We start from the raw sequence: 19,813 nt of genomic DNA, 5'->3' as shown, positions 1-19,813 counted from the left end.
CATATTTCCACTGCCTCGATGGAACCTCCAGCCATAGCAGGTGGTCCGGTTTCAGACGCGGATCCATCCTTGCTGGCTTCCTTCCAGACCATGTTGGAGAAGTAATTCATTCAGTTCCTTACTAATATGGGACTGAAGCTGCTTCATCTCATCCAGTCTGGGCATACAGCAGACTCCCGTGAGGTCGAGCCGCTTCCTTTGCCTCAGTCTGAGCTTACACACTCTTTGCAAGGAGCAGAGTCTCTGTGAGTGTCTGGTCTGGCAACCAAGCACGTGAAGCAAGGAGCAGAATCTTTGTAAGTGCTTCGGCAAGAATCCTCACACTATACAAGGAGCAGAGTCTTTGGGAGTGCATCGAGGTTCCTCCAAAAACCTCTGGAGTTTTGATCTACAGCCTCCAGTTCTATCCATTCTTTGGTAGCATCCACTGCTTCTGTCTCCGAGATGAAGTCTCCTCAATCTTCGAGATCTGCTTCCAGGCACAGATCTCACCGACGATCGAAGCCTTCATTGAGGCATACTTCCAGACATGGTTCTTCTTCTAAAGAATGACCCTCTTCAACTAAGCCTCGATCTACCCCTACTTCGACTAGACCACCGACTCCTCGTTCGAGGTCTCCTCTTCCGAACTTCGAGGATGTAGTGGTTTCAATTGCCTCGTCCAAATCACCATATTCTTTTGATGCCTTTTTTCCTGCCGAAGCTTCATCTTCGACCCAGGCTGCCTCGATGTCCTCGAGTCCTCGAGGCAAAGCATGAGCGGATCAGCTATCTTTTTCATCTTTTCTTCGACAGATGGCTATGTACTTGGATCCTCAATTAGATGCTGGTTCCAAATACTCTAAGGAGTACCTCGAAGTCATGCATCTTCCTCAACATCCGGCAGAGTCACTTAAGCTTCCTCTTCACAAGCTTTTGTCTCAGACTTTTGGTCGATGCCTGGAGACACCTTTTACCATACCAACTGTTCCAGGAAAATTGGACTCTAGGTATAAAACTGTACATCGCAAAGGGTTTGACAACTCACAGTTATCTCATCAATCCCTGCTTGTCAAGTCCTCCTTGAAGAGGTCCCATCCTTCCAAGGTTTATGCCACCATTCCTCCTGGAAAATTCGGACGTCGCAACTATCAAAATGCCATGATGTCCTCTAAAGTCCTCAATTATAATTTTCATTTTATTACTTATTTTGAGTTCCTCATTTCTCTATTACCAAAGTTCTTGACTTATTTGGATACTCAAAAGCACTTTGAATTTCAAGAAGTCCTTGCTTCTTTATCTCAACTCCAATTACATTTCCTCCAGTCATCTTATGATGCCTTCAAGTTGTCTGCCCGGGCAGCTTCTTGCTCTGTAGCTATGCGTTGCCTTGCCTGGCTTCGTACCATTGACATGGACCCTAATCTTCAAGACCGCTTAGCTAATATTCCTTGTGAGGGCAATGACCTCTTTGATGAATCTGTCGAGGCAGCCACCAATAAATTGTCTGAACATGAAAAATCCTTTGCTTCTATTGTCAGACCTAAGCCAAAGCCAGCTCCTATCAAACCTACATGCCCTGCTCCTATCTATCAACGGCGTTTTGCTCTGAGGACGGCTCCTTACACTCGCCCTCCTCTTAAAAAACAGCAGTCTCAGAAGCAACAAAAACCTCAACCTTCTGCTGTACCTAAGGCTACTCAGCCTTTTTGACTGTTTAAAACAGAGCATAACCTCCACCGTTCTGACTTTATCTTCTTTTCCCCCTATAGGAGGTCGTCTCCATCATTTTTACCACCGATGGATGACTATTACATCCGACCTCTGGGCGCTCACCATCATCAGGGACAGACACTCTTCATTTCACTAAGGTTCCACCAGAGCTTCTTCCAAGAGAGTATCCTTCCAATCCTTCCCAAACCGCCCTTCTTCTTCAGGAAGTTCAAGCTCTGTTTCTTCTCCTTGCCATCGAACCAGTTCCCTTGGAACAGCAGAACAGGAGGTTTTACTCCTGTTACTTTCTTGTTCCGAAGAAGATGGGCGATCTGCGGCACATTCTAGATCTCAGGGCTCTCAACAAATTTCTGGTCAAAAAAAAGTTTTGAATGTTGTCCCTGGTATCCCTTTATCTCTTTCTTGAGCAGAACAACTGGTTATGCTCTCTGGATCTCAAGGAGGCCTACACTCATATTCCCATTCATCCAGCCTCCCGTCAATACCTCAGATTTTGGGTGGGGAATCTACATTATCAGTACAGAGTGCTGCCTTTCGGCCTGGCTTCATCTCCCAGAGTGTTCACCAAGTGCCTCGTGGTGGCAGCAGCTCTACAGAACCATGGTCTTCAGGTATTTCCTTACCTCGACGACTGGCTCATCAAAGATTAAACTTATCAGGTGGTTATTGTAGCGACCCAACGGACTACATGGTTCCTACAAAGTTTGGGATTCAAAATCAACTTTCCCAAATCCCAACTTCAGCCCTCACATAATCTACAATTCATCAGAGCTGTTCTGGATACTGTCCAACTCAGAGCGTTCCTTCCACAACAACGTCTGGAAGCTCTTCGACTCTGCCACACAGTGTCTTCTCGCTCTTCCATCTCAGCGAGACATGATGATACTCTTAGGTCACATGGCCTCCATAGTACACGTGACTCCTTTTGACAGACTTCACCTCAGAATTCCTCAGTGGACCCTGGCATCTCAATGGACGCAAGTTTGCAACTCTCGACACATAAGTCACTCCTTCATTGAATCAGTCTCTCCGTTGGTGGATGCTCTCTTCCAGTCTCTCCAGAGGCTTGCTGTTCCAATCGCCCCCCCCCCCCCCCCATCAGAAGGTCCTCACGACAGACTCTTCGACCTACGCTTGGGGCACTCATCTCAATGGTCTCTGTACTCAAGGTCTCTGGACCAGTACGGATCGTCAATGTCATATCAATCTGTTGGAACGCAGAGCGATCCTCAAAGCTCTCAACGCTTTTCAACATCTTCTTCATGACCAAGTAGTCCAAGTCGCCATGTATTATGTCAACAAACAGGGAGGGACGGGATTTGCCTCCCTTTGTCAAGAAGCTCTGAAGGTTTGGGACTGGGCAATCCGCCACAACACCGTCCTCAAAGCTGTCTACATTCAAGGGGCGAAGAATTGCTTAGCGGACAACTTGAGTCGTCTTCTGCAACCTCACGAATGGACACTCCATTCCTCGCCTCTTCATCACATTTTTTCACAGAGGGGAACGCCTCAGATAGACCTCTTTGCAGCTCCCCACAACTACAATGCCTCAGTTCTGCTCCAGGATATACTCTCCTCATCGCCTGGAATGGACAAATCTCTTCCTATATGCATTCCCTCCATTTCCTCTCATTCGCAAGACTCTGGTCAAGTTGAAGAATGATCATGCCACCATGATTCTAATTGCTCCTCGGTGGCCGAGACAACCTTGGTACTCCCTTCTAGTTCAACTCAGTAGCAGGAAGCCATACCTTCTACCAATTTTTCCTTCTCTGCTTACACAGGATCTCTGCTTCATCCCAACCTGCAGTCTCTACACCTGACAGCTTGGTACCTCTCAACATAACCCCTCTTCAGTTTTCTCAATCTGTAAGAGTCGTTTTAGAAGCTTCTAGGAAGCCTGCCACTAGACAATGCTATCACCAAAAATGGACTAGATTTTCTACCTGGTGTTTGTCTCATCATAAGGAGCCTCAGCATTCCTCCTTATCTTCTGTTTTGGACTACCTTTTGCACTTATCCAATTCTGGCCTCAAGTCTACATCGATCCGAGTCCATCTCAGTGCAATTACGGCTTTCCATCAGACTATTGCAGGGAAACCCCTCTCTGCTCATCCGGTGGTTTCCAGATTTATGAAAGGACTTTTTAATGTCAAACCTCCTCTCAAACCGTCTCCTGTGGTTTGGGACCTCAATGTTGTTCTCGCTCAACTGATGAAGCCTCCATTTGAACCAATTGATAAGGCTCATCTGAAGTATCTCACTTGGAAAGTGGTGTTTCTCATAGCCCTCACTTCTGCTCGATGAGTCAGTGAGCTGCAAGCTTTAGTTGCTGATCCACCTTTCACGGTGTTCCATCATAACAAGGTGGTTCTTCGTACTCATCCTAAATTTCTCGCTAAAGTGGTATCGGAATTTCATCTCAACCAATCCATTGTTCTTCTAGTGTTCTTTCCAAAGCCTCATTCTCATCCTGGAGAAGTAGCTCTTCATACTCTGGACTGTAAACGTGCTTTGGCCTTCTATTTGGAACGCACCAAACCACACAGAACTGCTCCTCAACTTTTTGTCTCCTTTGATCCAAATAAGTTGGGACATCCTATTTCTAAGCGTACCATCTCCAACTGGATGACTGCTTGTATCTCATTCTCCTATGCCCAGGCTGGATTACCCCTACACAGTAGAGTCACAGCCCATAAAGTTAGAGCAATGGCAGCTTCAGTAGCTTTCCTCAGATCTACTCCTATTGAGGAAATTTGCAAGGCTGCTACTTAGTCCTCGGTTCATACCTTCACTTCTCATTATTGTCTGGATACTTTCTCCAGACAGGATGGACAGTTTGGCCAAACAGTATTACAAAATTTATTCTCCTAAATTGTCAACACTCCCACCATCCCATTCTGGTTAGCTTGGAGGTCACCCATATGTGAGAATAGCTGCCTGCTGTCCCTGGATAACACCTGTTACGGTAAGTAACTGTGCTTTCTCTGTAGTTATTTCTACACAGGCAAGGGTAAGTATTTTCAGCTATAATGTTTTTTGGCTCCATTGTGGTTCACCTTTTATCAGGGCTATGTTTTTTATGTAATCTTATGCATTTTCCTGCAACGCTGGTTTGGGTTATCCATAATGGTTTATAGTTTTACTTTTTAATGCATTTTGTAGGTTTAAATAGGCTGCCCGATATCGCGATTACTTTCGAGGTTCCCCCCTTTTTTAGATATAATCTTTTTTAGATATAATCCTTTGGTCTCACATGTTCAATTTAATGTCTCTAATGTGTCTTCACCACAGGCTTATTTTTTTAGATCCCACATTTTAGAAGTTGTTTTCACTTCACAGCGACATGCAGACCAATCTTTCTCTCTCAACTTTTTGATCCTCTGTCAGCAATTTATGTTGTTTTTGTGTTCCCATTCACTATTATAGACCATATCCCCTTTTTAAAAAACTTTTTTAGCCTTTGTTAGCATTCACATTTGTTTAGGCCTAGTTGCCCCATTAATAACAGTTCTAGATTCACTTACCTCTCTCCATAGTCTGTTAACTCATTGATCAACATCCCTTTTTTACTTTTTAGAGCATAACATTCATATATTTTCCCTCAAGCTTTTTTATCTGTATGTTTTTAATCTCCACACATTGTTTGCAGTTTTAACTGATTCTCTTTTCATTTGGGTAGGTTTCATTTCATCGTCATATATACTCTTATCATATTCTTATTTCATTTTATTTTTCTCTCCTTACTGGTTTCACTTATCGGTGACACCCCTTTTTGGTGGAATCTTTTCATGTTACACTACTTTACATTTTGTTTTCTGGTTTGCTCCAATACCATAATTTACCTGACCACTATCGGTGATAATACACATCTGCATGTCTCAGTGGCTATTGTCAATTCCGTGTATTTTGGTTGCTCATTTCACTTCAAGTTTTTTACCAGGTTGTTAGTGTCTTTTATGGTTTTAAGGTTTACACTTCATGGCTCTAATTTAGATTTGTGTACTTTTTTAATTTAATTATATATATATATTGGAGTATTGTGTTCAATTTTGGAGACCGTATCTGGCGAAGGACGTAAGAAGACTTGAGGCGGTCCAGAGGAGGGCGACAAAAATGATAGGAGGTTTGCTCCAGAATACGTATGAGGAGAGACTGGAAGCCCTGAATATGTATACCCTAGAGGAAAGGAGAGACAGGGGAGATATGATTCAGACGTTCAAATACTTGAAGGGTATTAATGTAGAACAAAATCTTTTTCAGAGAAAGGAAAATGGTAAAACCAGAGGACATAATTTGAGGTTGAGGGGTGGTAGATTCAAGAGCAATGTTAGGAAATTCTACTTTACGGAGAGGGTGATGGATGCCTGGAATGTGCTCCCGAGAGAGGTGGTGGAGAGTAAAACTGTGACTGAGTTCAAAGAAGCATGGGATGAACACAAAAGGTCTAGAATCAGAAAATAAGATTAAATATTGAACTAAGGCCAGTACTGGGCAGACTTGCACAGTCTGTGTCTGTATATGGCCGTTTGGTGGAGGATGGGCTGGGGAGGGCTTCAATGGCTGGGAGGGTGTAGATGGGCTGGAGTAAGTCTTAACAGAGATTTTGGCAGTTGGAACCCAAGCACAGTACAGGGTAAAGCTTTGGATTCTTGCCCAGAAATAGCTAAGAAGAAAAAATTTAAAAATTTAAATTGAATCAGGTTGGGCAGACTGGATGGACCATTCGGGTCTTTATCTGCCGTCATCTACTATGTTACTATGTTACTATATATGCTCAATAATTCACTTATGTATTGTAACAATCCTATTATGTATGTTTTAATTTGACCTATTAGGACCCCTGATGAAGGCGTGTTTTCCGAAACATGGACCATGTCAGGTCCATTAGTTCATTTGCTTTTAACCGCATATTATTAATAAACTTTGCCTGCATCATTGTATGCTCATCTTAAGCACCAGACATTAGCACTTCTTAACACATCTTCAGAACCTCAGGTCTGTACCAAGGTCTTTTGTTAACTTTTAATTTAGATGTAATTTAGGCATCCTGAGGCTGTTGGTCTATCTGCACTGACATGCCCCAAGATTGGATATGAATGATATCATCTCCCATAGGCCTCTTCTGACATTGGTTAGGCCACCGGAAAATGCTGACATCTAGCAATGTAAGGCTGGGCTGACACACCTGTCCGCAGGCTCGGTTTTGCCAGGTGGAAAAGAGGTCTCTGGCTGGAGGATCAGGCTGGAGAGACAGTCAGAAGACCAGCAGTCCAGGCTTCAAGTTTTGTTGAGGCAGAGGATCTCCCTGTAATCTGTTTCAGCTTCCATTCTGTAGCTCCCTGCACACAATATGGTAGTGCTGCCCATTTCGAATCATTTCACCAATTCACTTTAGTGGATTGATTCAAATTGATTTGTTTGCTGGAAAAATCGAACTCGCCAATTCAGTGAGTCCTGACATTACCTCCGGACCTCCTAAAGTGGCAGCAGAAAAAGGCATCACTCTGAACAGCCTGCTACTAGCCTGCCTTGCCAGGGCCTTCCCTCTGCCACCACTGATGATGCAGCAGAGGGAAACTCTGGCGGGCAGGCCGCGAGCAGCCTGTATAATGCTGCTGCAGCTATGGGAGGTTATATTGGGAAGTGCTGCACAGGAGGATGGGAGGGAGGAATGGAAAGCTGCTGCACATTGGGGGATAGGAGGAGAAAGGAAGAATTGTTGGATATGGAATGAAGGAAATGAAGGGTGAGAATGCAACAAAGAGGTAGCAAGAAATCTTGCATATGGTGGAGGGGAGGGAGACATGCATGGAGAAGAGAGAAAGAGAAATATTGAACATAAGGTGGAAGACAGGGAGAGATGGTGCATGGGGAGAGAGAAAGAAATGTTGCAGATGATAATGGAGGAGAGTCCATTCCTTCCAGGATGCAGACCTCTAGTACAAAGTTCCCAGGCAGTCAAAGGACGATCTGCTGGAGGATGATACAGATGATCTGACTAGGCCTTTGCTTTCTCAGTCAAGCACCTCCACTGCTGGGGATGTAGCTGCGGTTACAGATGTTCACGATCCGGATCTGGGGGAGGACCCCACGATGTGGATACTTTTTAAACCTTTCACCTTGCTTCGGTTAATTTCAGAATTCCTCCAGGAGTTGAAACTGCAGTCCTCCTCTTTTTCTAATATAAGATATTGCACATATGCTCATGAATCACTGGGAGGCACTGGAAGGTCCTCTGAGAGTGGCGAGGGCTATGTCCAAGCTCTACCCGATGGCTGAGGTGTTTAACCAGCGCTTGTCACCAAAGTAGGATTCCTTGGTGGCACAGGTCACCAAGCGTACTTCTTTCCTTGGTGAGGGAGTGTGACAAACTCATGGCCTGCTTTGTCCCTGTGATTAATAAGAACAGAACACAATCCCAGATCAGGTGTGCTGACCAGGTTAGGAGTAATGAAATAGAAATGGCCAGAGTAAATATACCAGAAAGCCTGTTAGAACTTTTACTAAGAAGTGGAGACCTGGCCCGTTAAGGTATTCTCACTATCCATAGCCTAGGAGAAATCAGGTTCCATTTCCTAGGGCGGCGATGACGAACCTATGGCACGCGTGCCAGCTGTGGCACGCGGGAAGGTCCTCAATAGAGAGCTGCAAGGGACGCCCCCTAGGGTCATGGGAATCCCATGGGGATGCCCCCTAGGGTCGCGGGGATCCTGTGGGGACGCCTCCGAGGGTCGCGGGGTTTTTGCGGGGCTGGATGTACTAAGTCGCGTGGCTTTTCTCCCTACCTGCTCTGCTTGCAGCACAGAGCCGAACGGAAGTCTTCCCGACGTCAACGCTGATGTCGGAGGGAGGGAGGGCTGACGTCGGGAAGACTTCCGTTCGGCTCTGTACTGCAGGCAGGGTAGGTAAGGAGGAGTAGCCTCGCGGCTCGAGTGGCTACCAAGGGAGGGGGGCGGTCCGCCCCGCCCTGCCCCGTGTGCAGCACAGCCGGCCAGGTCCCCTTACCTTTGTGGCGCTAACCCGACCGACCAACAACAGCCCTGGTCCGACAAACCTCCCTGCCCTTAACCGCGAATCTAAATTACCTTCTTACAGCAGCTGTAAGAAGGAAATTTAGATTCGCAGTTAAGGGCAGGGAGGTTTGTCAGACCAGGGCTGTTGTTGGTCTGTCGGTCGGGGAAGCGCCATAAAAGTAAGGGGACCTGGCCGGCTGTGCTGCACCCGGGGCGGGAGAGAAGGAGGGGAGAGAAGGACGCTGAAAGCACTGGGGAAGACAAAGGGGTGGAGAAGGACGCTGAAAGGCCATGGGGAAGATGGGGGGGTGGGGAAGGACGCTGAAAGCACATGGGGAAGACAAAGGGGTGGAGAAGGACGCTGAAAGGCCATGGGGAAGACAGAGGGGGGAGAAGGACGCTGACAGGACATGGGGAAGATGGGGGGGAGGGAGAAGGACGCTGAAAGGAAATGGGGAAGAGAGAGTGGGGAGAAGACGCTGGCAGGGAAGAAGACAGAGATGCCAGACTATGGGGGGAGTGGAGGGAAGAAGATGGGTGCCAGACCAATTTGGAAGGGGGGAGAAAGGGAGAGGCACAGTAACAGAGCAAATGGAAGACACAGAAGGAAGAGAGACAGTGGATGGAAGGAACTAAATGAGAACATGAGGAAAGCAGAAACCAGGCAACAAAGGTAGGAAAAGAATTCTATTTCTTTTTTTCTTTTTTTTTGCTTCAGGATAAAGTAGTATATTAGTTGTGTTGATAAAAATTTATAAACAAAAGAGGCTCTGGTAGAAACCCGTTTACAAAGTGTGTATTCTTCCCAATTAATATTTCCAAATTAATAAAGTCTTTTTGCTTATTTGTAAATGGGTTTCTACCAGAGCCTTTAATTCAGTAGCATAATTAAATGAAATAACTATTTCTGACGTTTATAGGGATGGGCGGGGAAGGAGGGGATTTCGGGCGGGGACGGAGGACATTCCTCGCGGGGACGGGTGGGGACGGAGGGATTCCTCACGGGGACGGGTGGGGACGGGTGAGACTTTGGCGGGGACGGGTGGGATTTCTGTCCCCGCGCAACTCTCTAGTCCGCAATTAAGATATGCGGTGCGGCGGGAGGCGAGTGTGCCGGTGTCTGCTTTGCAGCTCACCTGGCAACAGGGCCGAACTGGCCATTGGGAGGACCGGGCATTGTCCCGGTGGGCCGCGGCCCATCCTCCTGTTCTGGCTGCAGTCCTGTGAGTGGATGTTTAGCCTGCCTGTCTTCCCCTTAGTATCCTATGAGCCAGGCAGTGTGTGAGGGGGAAGTGGGAGGAGGAAGAGAAGCTTCACACTGAGTCTGTCACAGGAACTCAGTGAGGCTTTAGTGTGACTCCACATGTGACATCTGTAATCAGGAACAGTTCCTAGTGCTCCCATGCTAGAGAGGTGAGGATATGGGGGGATGTTAATGTGTCTAATAATGTGCTCTTCTGTAAAAAACTCTGTATCTTCCATGGGGGACATGCTAAATTCGAGGAAATAAAAAAGCTGCTTATGATGATTGCATAGAGAAGTTCAGTAAGCTGAGAGGAGGGCTAGGCTCTCTGTGAACAACCAACACACTAATCCTCTGTGCTGTACCTTATGGAAAACTCAATATAGCAAAAAACAGTAAAGTGTATATGTGGCCCTTCACAGTGCTTTTGTAAACATCATAATAAAATAACAAAGGCTCCAATAATGAAAAATAAAAGTCCTTTTCCCATACACTCAGGTTGCACAAGTCCGGTTTTCACCCGGACAGTATATTTTTTGACCAAAACGGATGTCTACAATTAGTAAAATTCCCCAATCACATATTTTTTTATGGGGACGGATTTGTATACAGCACTTCATTAGATTTTTTTTATTATACAAATTTTATCTTTTTGTAGACTTGAAGTCTTGAACAAAGAAAATGAGTACAGCAAAAAAAGCAAAAACAGATAGTGGAAGACCATTCCAAGAGGCCTTGACAGAGACATATGGAGTGATTGAACGCATGGGAAAGCATTGTGCATTATGTGTAATGAAAGTGTTGTGTCTCGCACATCAAGTGTCAAACGTCACTTTGAGACCAACCATAACAGTGTTGCTGAACTTGGTTTAGCTCAAAGAAAAGAGTTCCTTGTAGGAAAATTAAAGAAATATCACTCCCAGTCTCTTAGTTTTAGCAACTATCTTTCAAAAACTAATCATCTTACAGTTGCCAGCTTTCAAATTTCACTGTGCATGGCAAAACATGGTAAGCCCCTCTCTGATGGAGATTTTATCAAAAAGGCAATTTTGGCTGGGAGTAATTCACTCTTCCATGATTTCCAAAACAAAGATAAAATTGTGCAGCGCATCTCTGAGATGCCGCTAAGCAGAAATACTGCAAAAGATAGGGTTCTGCGAATGGCTGCTGATGTTAGTCAACAGCTTACTTGCGACTTACAAAAAGCACCCTTCTACTCCATGTGCTTGGATGAAAGTACAGATATTACTAACCATGCAAGACTAGCGCTCATTTTGCGTTATGCTACTGGTGACATCATGAGAGAAGAGCTGGTAAAACTGCTGTCTTTGCCTGAAAAAACACAAGGGATAGATATCCACAATGCTGTGATGGAGGCTTTTTCATCACTAGACATAAGTCCAGAAAAAGTGGTTTCAGTTACTAGCGATGGAGCACCTAGCATGGTGGGGACAACATCAGGATTCATTCATTTCTTTGCTAAGGAAGCAAAACATCCACTGATTCAATTTCACTGCATAATACATCAAGAGGCTCTCTGCGCCAATGAAAGCAGCAAAAAACTTGACGATGTCCTCAAAGATATAATAAAAATGGTGAACTTCATCATGGCGCGTGCTCTTAATTTTCGACAATTTCAAGCCCTTCTTGATGAGGTTCAGGCACAATATAACACTTTACTGATGTACAATAATGTCCGGTGGCTGAGCAGAGGATGAGTGTTAGAGAGATTTGTGGCCTGCTTGGAAGAAGTTAGGCTATTTATGAACGAAAAGGGGGAAGACTATCCTCAACTCACCAACATGGCCTGGCTTACCAACCTCATGTTCTTTACAGATTTTACTAACCACTTTAATGTACTAAACAAAAAATTACAAGGCATGGGAAAAACAGCAGAAAGCATGATTAGTGACATCAAAGCTTTTGAGAGAAAATTGCATGTTTTTGAAAAAGACCTTGAGAGTGGACAGCTAAAATATTTTCCCAACCTAAAAATACATTTGGATAATTCTACAACATTTGTGGACAGTCATAAAAAACACCAGGAAATCCACAAAGCATATTCCACCATTGTAGCCGAAGCAAAGGAGAATTTTAGTAAAAGATTTTCTCAGTTCCGTAAGATGGAGACAACCCTTTCATTTATAACTTCCCCAGAAAAGTCCACATTTGAAGATCTTGATCTTTCCTGCTTACAGTGGTTGGATATTCAAAATTTGGAAATGGAGCTACTGGAATTTCAAGAAAGCTCTATCTGGAAAAGTAAATTCAATGACCTGCGTGCGGCTCTTGAACGTATTGAGTGTGAAAGGGTGACAAATGAAATCACTGCTAGCAGTTCTGAAAATGAAATCCTAAAAGCGTGGAATTCTCTGCCAGACAATTTTAAGTCCATGAAAGCACTTGGGATTGCTCTTCTTACTTTGTTTGGGTCATTCTATGCTTGTGAGCAGCTGTTTTCGGCTTTGAATCATATAAAATCTGATGCTAGAAACAGATTAACGGATGACATGAATGCTGCATGTGTTGCTCTGAAATTAATGCACTATGAGCCAAGGATTGACAAGTTATCAGCATGCATGCAACAACAAAAATCACATTAATTTTTTTCAGAGCATGCCCAATGCATATGTTTACATGAAGCAGTGTTTTCAGTTTGCAGTTAAGACACTTTCTAAGTTATTTAAATATTATTTAAAGATGTTATTTAAAAAAGGGACTTTACATGGCCCTGTTGTATTCCAATCTGGAATTTCCAATAAAAACGGTTGGTTTAATTGAAAGCTCTTTTGTTTTCTTTACATCATATTATTAGAAATGTAATGATTTAACTATTTTCTAATTTGATTGTAAATTTTACAAAAAAACATGTATAGATTCTTTGGGAATACACACCGAGTCTTTTTTTTTTTTTGTAAATAATTTTTATTCTTTTTTAAATTCTTACATCAAGTGAAATACATGTATTACATTCAATTATGAAGAAACACTTGAAATTATCAATAAATGTTCTTACATTGTAAATTAAAGAAACCCTTTATCAAAATTTTATATCATATTATTATTACAATATTTTTCCCTTCCCTACCCCCTCTATATATTCTATACATGTGTTATGATATCTGATCAGTAGAATAATTTGTCAATGGTCCCCATATTTTATTAAATTTTTTAATATAACCTTGTTGTAATGCCATTACTTTTTCCATTTTATATATATGACAAATTGAATTCCACCAGAAAGTGTAATTTAATTTAGTGTAATCTTTCCAATTCTGAGTAATTTGCTGAATGGCGACCCCTGTTAGAATTAATAAAAGTTTATTATTGTTAGCTGATATTGGACTCTGTGTTCTCATTGTTGTTCCAAATAATATTGTATCATATGATAGTCCAACATGATTTTCTAATAATTTATTAATTTGGGGCCAAATTAATTTCCAAAAGGAATTAATACAGGGACAAAAGAATAATAAATGATCTAATGTCCCCACTTCTATCTTACAATGCCAGCATCTATTAGATCTACTACTATCTAATTTCTGTAATCTTGTAGGGGTCCATAAAACTCTATGTAATAAAAACATCCATGTTTGACTCATAGATGCTGACCTTGTAGTATGTATTCTCCAGGACCAACATTTTTGCCATTGAGATGCAGAAATTGTCTGTCCTATCTCAATACTCCAAATGTCCCTAAGTCCTGTTCTCTTTTTTTTGTTTGAAAATTCATATATAATCTTATACCATTTTGCAGCTTGGTGTCCTAGAAAATCTGCTTGAAAACAAAGGATTGACAAACTATATTGATTATTAAGATTTTTCCATTCAGGGAACCCTTCCTGAATAGCCTGCTTCAATTGCATCCATTTAAAATATTGTGTTTTTTCTAATCCAAATTTTTGTTGCAATTGTGAAAAACTAAGCAGTGATCCATTTATTATTACATCTTTTAAAGTACGTATACCTGCTATTATCCATTGTTTCCATACTATTTTAAATCCACCAATTTTGATCCTGGAGTTTACCCAAATAGATTGATTTAAAGATTTAGCCAATGGATTTGTTGATAAATTGCTTATAAATCTTAATGTTTTCCATGTATCTATTAGAATTCTATGATCTTTATAACTCCTGGGCATTGTTATACTAATGAAATGTTCTGGATGTAAAGGGAACATGAGGCGCCATTCTAAATATAACCAATCAGGTACATTTTCCATGAGATCTGGGAGGATCCAATACATACCCTGTCTTAAAATATAGGCTTGATGGTACCTATAGAAATTTGGAAAATTTACCCCTCCCTCCTTAATTGTTTTTTGTAATGATGCTAAAGCGATTCTGGGTCTTTTCCCAAACCAAACAAATTTTGTTAGTATACTGTTTAACTTTTTATAAAATGACCCCTGAAAAAATATTGGGATCATACTCATTTGATAACAAACCACAGGTAAAATCATCATTTTAATTGTTTGAACTCTTCCCCACCAAGAAAGATGTAAAGGATTCCATTGCTCGCACATTTCTGTTATTTTCTTTAATAAAAGTTTTTCATTCTCTTTTACTGTGTCATCAATTGTATTTTTTATAAGAATACCTAAATATTTTAGTCCTTCCTCTTTCCATTTAAATGAATATGAATCAAATAATCCTTTGGTACAATGGATATTAATTGGAAGAACTTCAGATTTTTCCCAATTGATTTTATATCCAGAAAACTTTCCAAACTTTTCTATTAAGTTAAGTAGATCTGGAATGGTGTCTTCTGGTTTTCTTAAATATAATATAAATATAACTCCTCCCCCTGCAGTCCATTGGAGAGATCAATCTACCTGCTTTAAATATCAGCAGCAGTGGAGATCAACTGCTTTTACACCTAAGCAGCAACGAGACCAGCCACAACCACCGAGAGCACACAGACCCGATCCTACCAAGAGTGTGAACTCTTCCCCCCATGCAATCCGCTAAGAAGATCGACTGTCGGCTCCGGGCGGCTTTCCCGCAGAGGAGAGAATCCTGCATTCACCGTGGGCCTCATCTGGGGCAGCCTCCTTGGAGCGGCTGGGGCACGGGCAGTGTGTCTGGGAGGGAATGCATGGATGGGAGAACATCACAGGGGAGGAGACATAGGCATCCTGGGACTGTCTGCCAAGTCTCTTCCCTGAAGAAGCCCTTTCTGGAAACGTCAATCGCTCCTCCTAAACTTACTTGCTCCACTTCATCACTGACGCTGAAACCGTGGATTGAAGACAAAGTTTTATTTTATTTTTCTTTCCAGCTTATGATTTATCTTTAATCTTATCTATTGTTTTGCCTTTTGTCTTTGTCTTGTTCTATTTCTATCATTTAAATTTCTCCAGAATTCTACTGTTCAACGGCTCCCCCTTCTGCTTCTATTCCTTTCTCTCCTCTCTTCTACCTTCCAAAATATTTAGATCAATGCTGTCTTGTTAAAATGTTTATTTTATTTTTATTTTTCCTCTAACTTTACTTTTCACTTCTCTATTACCCTCCAGGTACTTTAGTTAGATTGTGAGCCTTCGGGACAGTAAGGGAATTTTTCAAGTACCTTTCTTATTTCTAATCTTAATGTATATTTTCTGTAAACCGCTTAGAACCTAACGGATGTAGCGGTATATAAGAAATAAATTACATTACATTACATTACATTACATTACATTACATAATAAAATATCATCTGCATACGCAGATAATTTAAATTCCCAATTAGAAAATGTGATTCCCTTTATTCCCTTAGTTTGATTTATTTCAATTAATAAGGGTTCCAGAACGATATCAAAAAGTAAGGGAGATAAAGGACAACCTTGTCTAACTCCCCTTAGCAAGTTAAATTTATCAGATAAGTTATTGTTTATATTTAATCTTGCTCCAGGGGAGCTATATAATGTTTGAATCATTTTAATAAAACCAGGTCCTACACCAAACCATTCTAGAGCTTGATACATAAACTTCCATTCTACTCTATCAAATGCTTTTTCTGCATCTAATGATATTAGAAAAGCTGGATCATTCAAATTTTTTGCTAAATTTAAAGAATGAAATGCTAATCTAGTGTTATGTGAAGAGTGTCTTTTAGCAACAAATCCTGTTTGATGTACATCAATGATAAAAGGAAGAGCTTTTGCTAGCCTTATAGCTAGCACTTTAGCAATTAATTTAGCATCTACATTCATCAAAGATATAGGCCTATAGTTTGTTATCAATGTCGGATCCCTGTTTGGTTTTGGCAAGACAATTATAACAGAATCAGCCATAGTTCCTGATATATTTCCATTATTCATTTGATATTGGTATAAATTTAATAGATAAGGTAATAAAGTATTTTGAAATGTTTTATAATATTCAACAGTATATCCATCTCCACCTGGAGCGGATCCAACTCTAAGAGCCTTCAATGCTGATTCTATTTCTTTTAAAGATATATGTTCTTCTAAGCTTCTTTTTATATGATCCGGAACATTTGGTCCAATAAATGACTTTAAAAACTCTAAACCATCTTGTTCTTTATTTTCATAAGTATTAGAAGTATATAAATCCTTATAAAAATCAAGAAATTGTTTTATAATTTCTTCAATGTTGGTGTGTGTATTGCCCTGCTTATCTTTAATTGCAATTATTTTAGTTTTTCTTTTTTTTGCTTTAATAAAATTTGCTAACAATCTTCCAGCCTTATTTGAATTTCCATAATACTGTACTTGTCTATAGAACATATCTTTTCTTACAAATTGAGAAGAAATCTCATTATATTTAACTTTTGTTTTTAATAATTTCCGTAATGTATCGTGTTCCCATTTTATAATTAATTTATGTTCTAGTAATTTAATTTCTTGCTCCAATTCTATAAATTGTTTTTTAAGTTTTTTTTTCTTATATGCGGAATATGATATATATATACACACCGAGTCTTGACACAGTTAACAGTTTTAAGAAGTTTATCTTTTTTTTTACTCAGGATACATTTGACATGTTATGTGAATAATACATTTAAAATATATTGTGTAACTGAATCAAATTCTTCCTAAATTCATTAAATTGAATGAAATCATTAAAACATTATAAATTGCCAATAAATTGAAATGAAAACCAAAGGATTGTGAATCAAATTGATTCTCTGACAATACAAAGATTCCAACCTTTAAAAATGATGTTACATAGTTCAGGCAACTTTATAAAGAGTTTTTAGATACTAAAATCTTGTTATTAAGGTTTAATTGGCGTGCTGGCACTTTGAGGAAATTCTTTGGTTTTGTGCGGCAGTTTGGGCACTCGGGCTCAAAAAGGTTAGCCATCACTGTCCTAGGGAATTGCAAGCCAACCCCCCTCCTAGGAGAGAGGGATGGGACTATGATACGTTTAAAATCAGAGCCCCGAATCACAGTAAGGGAGAGGTGGGGGGAGCAAGGCAGAGCAGGAGTGCAACCAGGAAAGTAAGGGGAGTCTTTCTCTTCCACCTCACAGCAGTGAGGATGTAGATGGCTGAGAACTTGCCTAGCCTGAGACCAGCTGTCTGAGTGAATTGTATTTTGTGTTTGCTGGCTCTCTGCAAGCAGAGACCAGGTGACCCTAATAAGAACATAAGAACTTGGGCCCATCTTATTTAATATTTTCATCAATGACCTAGAAGAAGGAACATCCAGTGAGATCATCAAGTTTGCAGACGACACAGAGCTATGCTGGGCAATCAGATCGCAGAAGGATAGCGTGGAACTCCAGAGTGACTTGTGTCAGTTAGAGAAATGGGCGGAGAAATGGCAGATGAAGTTTAATGTGGAAAAGTGCAAAGTAATGCATTTAGGCAGTAAGAACAAGGAACACAAGTATAGAATGTCAGGTGCAACTCTGGGTAAGAGCGAACAAGAAAAGGATCTGGGTATACTGATATATATGATCCTGAAACCGTTGGCACAATGTGTGGCGGCGGCAAAGAAAGCAAATAGAATGTTAGGCATGATAAAGAAAGGAATCACGAGTAGATCGGAGAGAGTTGTAATGCTGCTTTATAGAGCAATGGTCAGACCACACTTGGAATACTGTGTCTAACATTGGTCTCCCAATCTAAAGAAGGATATAAAACTGCTGGAGAGAGTGCAGAGATGAGCAACGAAGCTAATAAATGGTGTGGAGAACTTGGAATACGAGGAACGACTTAAGAGACTGGGACTGTTCTCCCTTGAGAAGAGGAGACTGCGAGGGGATATGATTGAGACTTTCAAAATACTGAAAGGAATTGACAAAGTAGAGCAGGAAAAAAATTTATTTACAATGTCCAACGTGACAAGGATAAGAGGACATGGACTGAAGCTAAGGGGGGACAAGTCCAGGACAAATATCAGGAAGTTCTGCTTCACGCAATGAGTGGTGGACACCTGGAATGCTCTCCCAGAGGAGGTTATTGCGGAATCCACCATTCTAGGATTCAAAAGCAAATTAGATGCACATCTCCTTACGAGAGGCATAGAGGGATATGGGTTACTAAAATTACACCAGGTGTACACCTGATTGGGCCTCTGCGTGTGCGAATCACTGGACTCGAAGGACTGTAGGTCTGATCCGGAGATGGCAGTTCTTATGTTCTTATGTTATGTTGTTCAAGCCAAAATATGTAGATGAGGGTGATCGGAGGAATGCCCCCATCTGCAGGCACGGATCGTGCGCAGACCATCCAGCCGCAACTTTTTGTTTTTTTACAAAAAATTTTTCACGTGGACTGGCTCTCCTCCCCTGCACTGCGGCGTGCATCCCCACTTTAAACCCGCGGGCTTACACTGCAGGGAAGGTGGAAGAGAGTAAGAGCTCAGGACTGAAAGCAGGGCTGGAAGATCGGGACGAACAGGTTCTTGGGCTGAGCTCCATTAACTACTATTGCATGTGCTGGACCCAGGGGAAGGGTGGGAGAGTCGGGGCCGGCAATCAAGCAATTGGGGCATGCAGGTGGCTTATATAGCAGGCAGGCGGCTTACAGCTATGAGTTTCAGTTCCATCGAATAGGGAGAAAGAAGCTGCACAAATGCTGTTGAAAATAGAGCATTTCATACCTCTACTAACTGATCGAGCCGTGGCGCTGAACCGGGGCTGACAGGGCAGAGAGCAGGGCGGCAGAAGGCAGGGCCGACGGAAAGGGCTTCAGCATCTGGTCCTCAGCAGTTGCTTGTTTGTGATTGGCAAGTCTAGACAGTGTTGCAGGGTTTTACTTCTTGAATCGGGTCCCTGCCTACATTGCATGCCGTTGCCCTCATTTGCATGCACTGCTGAACCTTGCAACCATAGAACCTGTCCCAGAGTCCGATTTGGGCAGATACTCAATATACTTCATCATGCCAAAGAGAGGCACTGAGGACTGGAGACCAATTATGGATCTCAAGGCAGTCAATGTGACCCTCAAAGTTCCCTGCTTCAGGATGGAAACAGTACGGTCTGTGATCTCAGTAGCTCCAGGGGAATTTCTGGCTTCCTTGGACTTGACGGAGGCCTATCTGCATAATCCCAGTTTTCCAGAAATAGGAAATATCTAAGGTTCCATGTCCTACAATGGCACTTCCAGTTTGCGGCCTTACCTTTCGTGTTAGGAACTGCGCCTCGATTCTATGTCCCACATGTCCAGGAATAGAATGGGATTGTACAAGAACAAAAGATTAGGTTCTTACCTTTGCTAATCTTTCTTGTAAATCCACACTCTATTCCTGGAACCTGCTCTGGAAGTTGCTGATTCACTGATTGTCTGACTCAGTGAGTACTGATAAGTTGGACTTATGGTTCCTTGACCAGCCTTTTTAAGAGTACCATCCGAACATGTTATGCACTTCACCTTGGGAGTCCC

General features: G+C 41.9%; 1 protein-coding gene across 4 annotated transcripts in view; it reads left to right on the top strand.

Annotated features, from left to right (window-relative positions):
• TUBGCP5 (tubulin gamma complex associated protein 5) overlaps positions 1–19,813 on the top strand; it is a 1,496,334-nt gene that overhangs the window by 740,653 nt on the left and 735,868 nt on the right. The gene's annotated exons all lie outside the window — the stretch shown is intronic.

The sequence above is a fragment of the Geotrypetes seraphini genome, chromosome 6 (genome assembly GCF_902459505.1).
Source record: "Geotrypetes seraphini chromosome 6, aGeoSer1.1, whole genome shotgun sequence".
NCBI classification, from domain to species: domain Eukaryota; kingdom Metazoa; phylum Chordata; class Amphibia; order Gymnophiona; family Dermophiidae; genus Geotrypetes; species Geotrypetes seraphini.
This window is presented reverse-complemented; position numbering and strand designations above follow the sequence as displayed.